This window comes from Pinus tabuliformis, chromosome 8 (genome assembly GCF_031772625.1).
Source record: "Pinus tabuliformis cultivar Carrire ecotype Pingquan chromosome 8, CPIR1, whole genome shotgun sequence".
Lineage (NCBI taxonomy): Eukaryota > Viridiplantae > Streptophyta > Pinopsida > Pinales > Pinaceae > Pinus > Pinus tabuliformis.
The window spans coordinates 911,532,084-911,541,368 of NC_142294.1; positions in this window are offsets into that span (position 1 = coordinate 911,532,084).

The window sequence follows — 9,285 nt, forward strand, 5'->3', positions numbered from 1 at the left end:
TCGCTCGTTCTCTTCTATCAAGAAGCAAACACTGGAGCTAGTGGCTTCAGCATATGCTCTGGTAGCATCGGCCAATGCTTCTGGATGCTTGTGCACATCAAATACGATCACTAATTCTTCAAATTGTGAAGGAGATGTGTGGACATCTAGAGTAGTCACTCTGTGCAATTGCACAACTCTATGGTGGGACTCATTAAATGATATGTTGTGCATATCTGCTTCCAGATTGTCTTCAAGGATATTAGTATCTCCTTGATTGCTCAGGACTTTCTCTGCTTCCGGATCTAGTGAAGCCGGTGAGTTGACCTCTTGGTTGTAAGGCATGAGGTCGATGTCTTGTTCTAACTCTAGCTACTCCATCTCTGTATATATTTTCTTAAGTATATTTTCAATCTCTTGAGTGAAGTCCTGCCCCTGCAACTGCTCACCCTGTCTGCTTTTTTCCAGTAGCTCGGATGAATATACCACCTGTATGGGTGTAGTTTCTTCAATCTTTGCATGTTGTGTCTCTTGTTGTGTCTATCCCTATTGCGCTTCCTTCTCCTATCTATGCAGCTCTTGTTCTTCCTGGAGTTTCTGCTTCAACTCTTGCAACTCCTTCACTTTTTCCTCCATCCTCTGCTTATGTCTCTTCCTTTTCACATTGTTGCCTCTTCACCTTTATCTCCAAAGTTTCTTTCTCCACATGTGGGCCTGCTTTGAACTTGAAGCTTTGGTCTACCTCTGTGCTGTCCACAATCTTTCTCTTGCCTTTGTCATGTGTAGTTATGTTACCGTCTGCTACTGCTGATGATGGCGCTCTCCTAGATGTTACTTCACTAACTATTCCACAGCGATGTCGACCGGTTCATTGGTTGTGGACAAGCTGTGATAATATCTCCATGGTTCTTCCTCAGCCCAATGACATGCCCCGTGGATCCAAGGAAATTTCACTCTCGCACAATGATCCTTTACAAAGTAATGTGGGTCGTATGGATTGAAGCTTCTATTGCCGAAAGTAAATCTTTTGAACTCTTCTATCTCAGCATCAGCATGCTTGAGATTTTGTATCTCGTACAACCCAATCCACAACAGAAGAGTGGGCCAGGGTGCCTTCTTCTTCCGATGCAGTCTATCTAACATTCCTGCTAAGATGTGGTAAGACACTTCTTGCATGATGAGCTTGTCCATCGAAAACTCTGGTAAAACATGCAGAGGCTTCTCCACGTTGTACATCCATATGTAGATGTCAAAAGGTGAGGCATACCAATCTACTATGTCAATCAGTGCCTTCAACATGCAAGGTGGATCCTACTCAAATATCATCTTATACACTGAGGTGATAAAATGGTCTAACAACTGTGCGATGACTCCACGGAAGCTACATTCGAAAATAATAATAATAATAATAAAATATAAAAAAAAAAAAAAAAATCAATAAGTATGTATAGAGGTTTTCACTGATGTCCATGCCCACTTCAAGCCTTGGAACTTCTAACGGGCATAGATTGAATCCAGAATTATGTATGCAGACATGTAGATCTCTGCTTGCTAACCTTTGGGCAGTTGTCGGGCTCTTGTCACCTGTTCGTTCAACTTGTGAGCCAACATGTCAGACCAGCTGCATGGTTTTCCTTCACTGGCTAGTTGGTCAAATTCAATCACCCAACTCTGCGGGAAGGTCTCTGTGCACTCTTGGTCATATAAGCAGCATGCAAAGATGACCAAGTACTGATATGCCTTCGGCAGTATCTTCGTCTTGTAAATCTGGTTGGGTGTCATCATAAACTTGGTTGGCGCCTTCACCCAGCTCTTCAAGATATCCCTAGAGTTGGCACTACTGCTGGGTCTATTGAAGGGTGTTTCCATTATGATCACTGGTTGTGGCAAGTGGTGCATTTGTTGATAGTATTGTGCCCTAAAGGTAGCAATATTTGTCCTGCTGACACTTCTTAACACCATCATCTCGGGATCAGTGTGCGAGACGATCCAATGTATCATGGAAACGCAGGATATTTGCATGAAATCTGGTACAAGCCATACTTGTGAATGTTCACATAGACCCTGTGGTCTTCAAGATCTTCCTCAAATGTGCCTGAGAATAGATCATTGATGTCCTGCCATTTCAGCTTGATGTCTTTGTCTACGAGCAGCTTGGTGTCTTCATAAATCGACAAACTCTTAAACACTTGCTCAACTGCATCTCTAGTTGCACTTTCATCGGTGTCCTTTGACCCTGCTCTCTTGGATGCCATTGAACCTGAACTGCTGAGAGATGGACGAACACCTGTTATACCTGGAGATATGGCGAAATGCATGGCAAGGAATTTATCAATTGAAAACCAAAGCAAACTTGAGGAATGACCTGCAGTATACCCAAGAGACTGATGGAAAGTATTGTTCAATTGGCATTCCAAACTATCAGGAGATTGGTTGACTACTGGAATTGCACAATGCGCAATTCAGGTTGACCTGCTGGGTGTTGAGATTGCGCAATGTGCAATTTTAGTCAACAAGGCATGCAGGCCCAAGGACTTCATTGCGCAATTTTCTGGGTCAGCGGAGCACTGCCTCTCAAAATTCCGTAAAGCAAGCCTAGAGGACAGTGTCTCGCTAGTTTTGCGCATTTTTGGGGATGAAGGAAAAGCCTTCCCTCTCAAAAATGAGCAATGTTGTCCGGGCAAGGCAGGGCCCGAGCCAAGATTGCCCAGACCCGCCGACGGGTGACTGAAAACATATAAAGATCTGAATTCATGGTGAAACTGAATGTAAGCAAGATTGAATGATAATGCATGCAAACAGTGAATGCAAGATTCAAAAAACAGGAAAACATGCTTGTGTGTGAATCGGGTCGCCGAATCGGCGACCGTCAGTGCAAAAATAGTGTCATGCATGCGATAGCAATGAGATGCAAACGAAAACTGAAATGGTGATTATACAAGCTAACATGCATGTAAACGACAGCAAGCGTTCACAGAAATCAAGCAGACAGCACTCACACAAGCCAAAACATAAAAAGCAACAGAAATCCAGCAAGAGACAAGTAAAGTGGACTTACCTGGAAATAGATGATTTGGATGTGCCAAAGACCCCTAGATGTGCTATGGGATGTCAAAGCTCCAAGATTTATGTGAAGAATGAGCTCTGTAGCGTCGAATAAATAAGTTTGAGGCTCATGACACGCATGCCAAAAATCTAGGAAAAAGCAACACTTGGAGGGAAGTTTCTAAAACGATCTTTACGTGTAACCTCCAACTGTTAAAAATAGATCCCTAAAATATAGGGATGCTTTTTGCATGTTTCTTTTTGTTATTTCGGGAAGAGCAGCCCATGCATGAAATTCAAGTTTGTTGGGTCCGGGAGGGAACTGGTCAACCTGAAGGCACATGCAACAGCCTACAAGACTGGGTGAGGGATTTGCACACTTTCTGGGCTAAGTAGGGCTAGTTTTCCCTAAGGGATTGCGTAATTTATGGGGTTAGTAGGTGATTGCTTTCCATAATTGTGCAATTTCTGGGTTGAGCTGCAGTGTCGAGCCAGATTGCGTAGTTTTCTCAAGGAAGCCTGTCTGACTGTTCTGCGCAATTTTGGAGCTCAGCAGGCTGCCCAGCATTTTTGTGCAATTTTGTGAGGGATGGTTGTTTCCCCTCCATAATTGTGCAATTTTCTAAGGGAGCTACTCAGCCAGAAAATAGCTTAAGTCTGGAATGGCAACCTATGAAGGGAGTGAAGCAAACTGATATGCACAGGCTGGCAAGCCACTGAAAAACAAATGAAGCCTATGTACTTGACAATGAAAGACATGCTGCTAAGTATGGTTGGTAGGGTGGCTCCAAAATGAAGCTAAGGAAAAAAAATTTAGGGTGGTTGTAGCCGCTACAATAGTAGGATAAATTGTGGATCGACGATGACAAAAATTAGCAGGCTCTCGACACCAAGATTTGATAATTTCAATTCTATCAAGGTCAGCCCATCTAATGTCGAAGTTGTCAATTGCATATTCTGTGGGCCCAAGCATCTTGTAGTACATATGCATGTCCTCTTGGTGATCTGACCACTGCTTTTGATGTGAATCACAATATGAGAGGCATCCATATGTGTAATGATCCACTCAATCACTTCATCATAGTGGATGTCCGGGAATCTACATGTGATCATATGCATCCCAGATTTCTTGATATTTATGTATACTTCTAAGTCCTCCAAGTAATCACAAAACGTTTTTTCATGAATGTGTCTTTTATACTGCTCCAAGTGACCTTGATAGACTTGTCAATAAATCATTTTGTGTTTGCATATATAAGAATGGTTAGCTTGGTCACTTCAAAAACCTCCTCAGTACTTTCTTCTAAGACTTCCTTGGATGCCACTTTTCAAGGAGGCATGGATCCAACAAATGATGAAAGGATGACAATACTTGTAGCACGAACACATCTTTGTAGTTGCACACTCATGATGATGAGATTAGCTCTATGCAACTAACTATGCAGCAATATCTTCAACAAAACACATTCAAAAAACCATTAAATGTATTGAGAACATAAATCTATGAATGATAACACATAATCACTTGCATTCATAATAAAGTGGGAATGCAAACAAGGAGGGTGAACTCTCAAAGCTTGAAGGGGGGTCAAGGGTCATCCAGGACTTTGCAGTGCGCTCATACGCTCAAACAAGGAAAGAGAAACCATCAACGGCACACTGGCACACTCTAAAGATATGAAGGATGAGTCTTTGAGCCTTCAATATGCACTCATGTGCTCAAAGGGACAGAGACGGCACGGTTTCTCACTCCAAAGTGATGAAACGACAAGTGTTCGGATCTTCAGGAATTCAAGGTGTGCTCATGTGCTCAAGGGAAAGGAGGGCACACTGGCAAATGTCGAAGGGACGAAGGAAAGTCATTCGAGACTTCGTGGTGCGCTCATGCGGTCAAGGAGGGCACAGTTCTTCGTGGTGAAGGAATGCGCTCAAGAGGGAAATTATACTGTTATGGGAATTTTTTTCAGAGCTAATCAGGCGTCGGGTTCCAAAAGTGCATTGTACCTAAGGATGGATCAAGAAAAAGTCTAACAGCAAGCTTTTGTGATAAGAATTAGAAGAATTAAGATCTAAAATATTTTATGGATGTTGTCTAAATCATGGTGAGAATGTGAAATGAAAAAGAGCATGCAGAGTTTCAGCATGCGACAACAAAATAACACTTGTAGAAGAAAGATTAAATATAAATTCTAATAAATAAATCGAAAAGAAAAGAAACACCAACAAGAAAAACAAGATCGATAGTGAAATCATGAAAGGCAATGACTAGATTCAACATGCAAAACTTACTTGTAACATAGATTGACAAAGAGTTTCTTGATCCACAACTGTGCGCCCAACCCAAATGAGAATTATTATGAAAATGAATCATTATCTGGGTTGTTTTAAAAGAAATTACATGAAAATCATTTTCATGCATGATCACCACTTGTCGACCAGTGAATGAGTTAGTTAAGGGAAGTTATGTGGGATCATTTTTTCTAGGAGTGTGCCTACATGCAACAAGAAGCACATACATGCATTCAAGAAGGGTGCATGTCTTTGACAAGAAGGAATGTGCTCAAGGAGGGTGCACTTGTTCAGCATGAAGGAGAGCGCATTTCTTCGACCTAAAGGAGTGCCCTCAACACAAGAGCATGCCTTTGTCATCAAAAAGTGAACTTTTTCATTAAAGATGTTTTTTCTTGATTTTGTGTGATTTTGAGTGCTTTTTTAGTGTGTGCAAGGTGAAAAGGCTAGTTTCTAAGTCAAGAAAAGTCATAAGTCCACCTAACCATGGGTTAGATAACACAAGTGCTTCTAAGGGTTAGGTGACAAAACTTAGGAAACATTGACTTAGGAGGATGTGACACTAGGAGAAAACATATGAATGACAAAACAAACAATGTGACGACACAGAGGGGCTTGATACGACAGTTCATGTAGACTCCAAATCAACTTAGTAAAAAAATTGGAGGGTCATTGTCACAGTAACAACATGTACATTCAAGATTCTTCTTATTATTTATTTTTCAAAAATAAATAATTAATATGGATATTTCTTTTTATTTTTATTTACAAAACTAGGTAATTGATATTTTGTATTAAAACATTTCTTATTTTAAATTCCCCTCTCAAGTGGGTAAATTGAATTTAATTCAACTCAAAGTTTAATTAAGATTAATTCCATTAATTGATGTACACCTTTGAGTGATGTTTCTTGATTGTAGATTAGGGATTTTGCACCCCTATTGTGCACTTCTTGCAACTTATTAGGACACCGAGCCCTTGCCCTATACCTAGGACTCTGCATCGTAGTAGAATCAAGACTCCATGCCTTGATCTATTCCAAAGATCCAAAACTCAACACCTTGATCTTTCAAAAAGTAAGGACTTCATGCCCTAATGTTTTCCTCAAAGTGCTAATAATGAGCTCATGCAAATTTGATGATATGTTAGCAAGGTCTTGTTTCCCCGGACCTACACACATTATAACCTGATAGACTAAAAACATCAATTAAAATTCATAATGAATTAATTTTACCCAAATGTATACATGACCTCCACAATAATTTATTATTTGTGTATCCTTCTTGGCAAGTAACTAAGTTCCTTGCCAAAACCTACTCATTACTAAGTTAAGCATACAAAATCATGTAAACCATATATCATCATCGAGATTATGGTCAGTTAACTACTCCACACAGTAGCTTTCATTCATATGTCACAATCGTATGTCATAAGCTAGATATAAAACAAAAGGAGACGTATATCAACATAGATCTAATACACATAATCAATCACATAACCACACATAAGAGGAAAGATAACTATGTATGTAATATATAATATAGTGTTCCCCAATCAAGTGGCACAATCAATCCCATAATATATAAGTCCACCATACATAATACATCAAAAATCACCCTCAATAAGGGTCACAAAATTGTATTAGGAAAAAAATGACACTACATCAACGCGCACAAAGGCAAGTCAAAGATTACGCTGGTAAGTGCCAACCAAGCCAAGAAATTAATCAGTTCTAGCACGAAGTATGTTTTATTGATTTTAACATAAAATCAACTTGTAGAAGAATCAATCAAAGGCAAGGTATCCCTGGAGGGGTGTACTAAGAAACAGAAACAACAACTAGAAGAGTTTCTACAGGCATGCACGGATGTGTTCTGGGAGACTAAAGGGTTACCACCTAAGTGGGAAGTCGAGCACGAGATTTAGCAATCATCAAAATCCCCATTTCCAAACACTGGGTTGTATAGGCAGTCTGTTATACAAGAAAGTGAGGTGAATAAATAGTTGCAGCAGCTACTCGAACAAGGTGTCATTCAACCAAGTACATCACCATGTAGGTCACCCATCATAATTGTGCCAAAAAAGGATGGGACTTGGCAAATGTGTATATATAGCTGGGCATTGAAAAAGATCACGCTCAATAATAGGTACCCCTTCCCATGATAGATGATCTACTGGATCTGTTAAAGCAAGAAAAATACTTCACCAAGTTGGACTTAAAGTTTGGATATCACCAAGTTCTAGTTAAATAGGAAGATACTTGGAAGGTTGCATTCAAAACCAAGCAAGGTTTGTATGAGTCGTTAGTCATGCCATTTGTCCTATGTAATGCACTACAAATGTTTATGAGATTAATGAATGATGTATTGCGCCCTTTTATAGAATCATTTATTATTGTCTATTTGGATGACATATTGGTATACATTGATACCTGGGAGAAGCACATATCACATTTGACGAAGGTGCTAGAGATATTAAATAAGCACCAACTATTAACAAATCTCAAGAAGTGTGAGATTGCACAATAGTATTTTGTGTATCTGGCGTATTTGATAGGTGGAGGAGAGCTTAAGTAGATCCTTCCAAGGCGGAGGCCATCATGAAATGACAGATGCCTACTAATGTTTCTAATTTTAGGAGTTTCGTTGGGGGTGGCACAATACTTGAGCAAATTGATATCCTTGTTTTCAATGGCAATAGCACCTCTCCATGCCAAAAAAGCAAGTGGCAAGAGATTCTAGTGGGGAAGGGTCAGTAGAGGACCTCTAAAGAGCTAAAGAGGAAGATCAGACAAGCACAAGTTTTGGCATTACCAAACTTGCAGCAACCCTTTAAAGTGGACATAGATGCAAGTGAGTATGTTATGGGAGTGGTCTCAATGCAAGGAGGAAGGCATGCATGCTACCATTCTAGAGTATTTCATGGGCTAGTGTTGGATGTGGAGCCTGATTATCTTCTATATTCAAAGGTATCGCCACATAGGACCCCAATTCGAAATGGGGGCAGCAACGCAGCCCGTAAAATATAAATTGTAGGGGGAGTCCAGGGGGGGTGGCTGCGACCTTTGGGAGCCCCCCCCTTGGCGGGGGGGTTTCGGGGGTAGCGGCCCCGAAGCTAAAAACAGCTGTAAAATTGCCTTGTAAAAGTATAGTAATTTCTAGTCAATCTGGGCCGTTCATTAGGCGGATGATCTGACGGTAGAACTTATGTTTAGTTTAGGGTTTTTTGCCCTAGAAGGCAACCCCTCTCTTTGTATGAGGGTATTGTATTTGAGGCTGTGTGATAGATGTGTATTCTGTGAGCAAGAAATAGAGAGGTGAGACTGTGAGAGAAAACAGAGGATATTACAGCGGATTTGCTGTAGGTTGTGACTCTTCATTTTGTTGGATAATAGAAAGGAAGGACTGGCTGTTCGGGGTGGACGTAGCCCAAACTGGGTGAACCACATATATATGTGTCTCTCTTGTTTTGTGCGTTTTCTGTGTTTATATTTCTGCAATATTTTATGCGTTCCATTGCTCCGTAATATATAATTTCCTAACAGCTAGTTCTTAACTATCCTGCCTACAACAAGGAGCTATATGCCCTAGTGCAAGTTGTGAAGAAGTGGAAGCAATATCTGATGGGAAAGGGGACAGTAATCCACATATATCACCATCCACTACAATTTTGTAGGCCTAGAATAAGCTACAACAAACTAGGAATTACAAATGGATGAGGTTTCTACAACAAATTCCTTTGGTGATCAAGTACAAAAATGGTCGCACAAATAAGTTGGTTGAAAAGCTCTCAATGCCACCCACATCAAAGATCATAGCTTTGGGGACCCTTATGCACATGGAGACAATCACCCATTATGCATAAAGAGAGGCATACTCATAGGATGAGGACTTCAAATAGGTGTTTTAGTAGTTGCAAAGTCAGAGTCATGTGCACGATGGCGGCAACATCATTGACTAACATCTCTAGGAT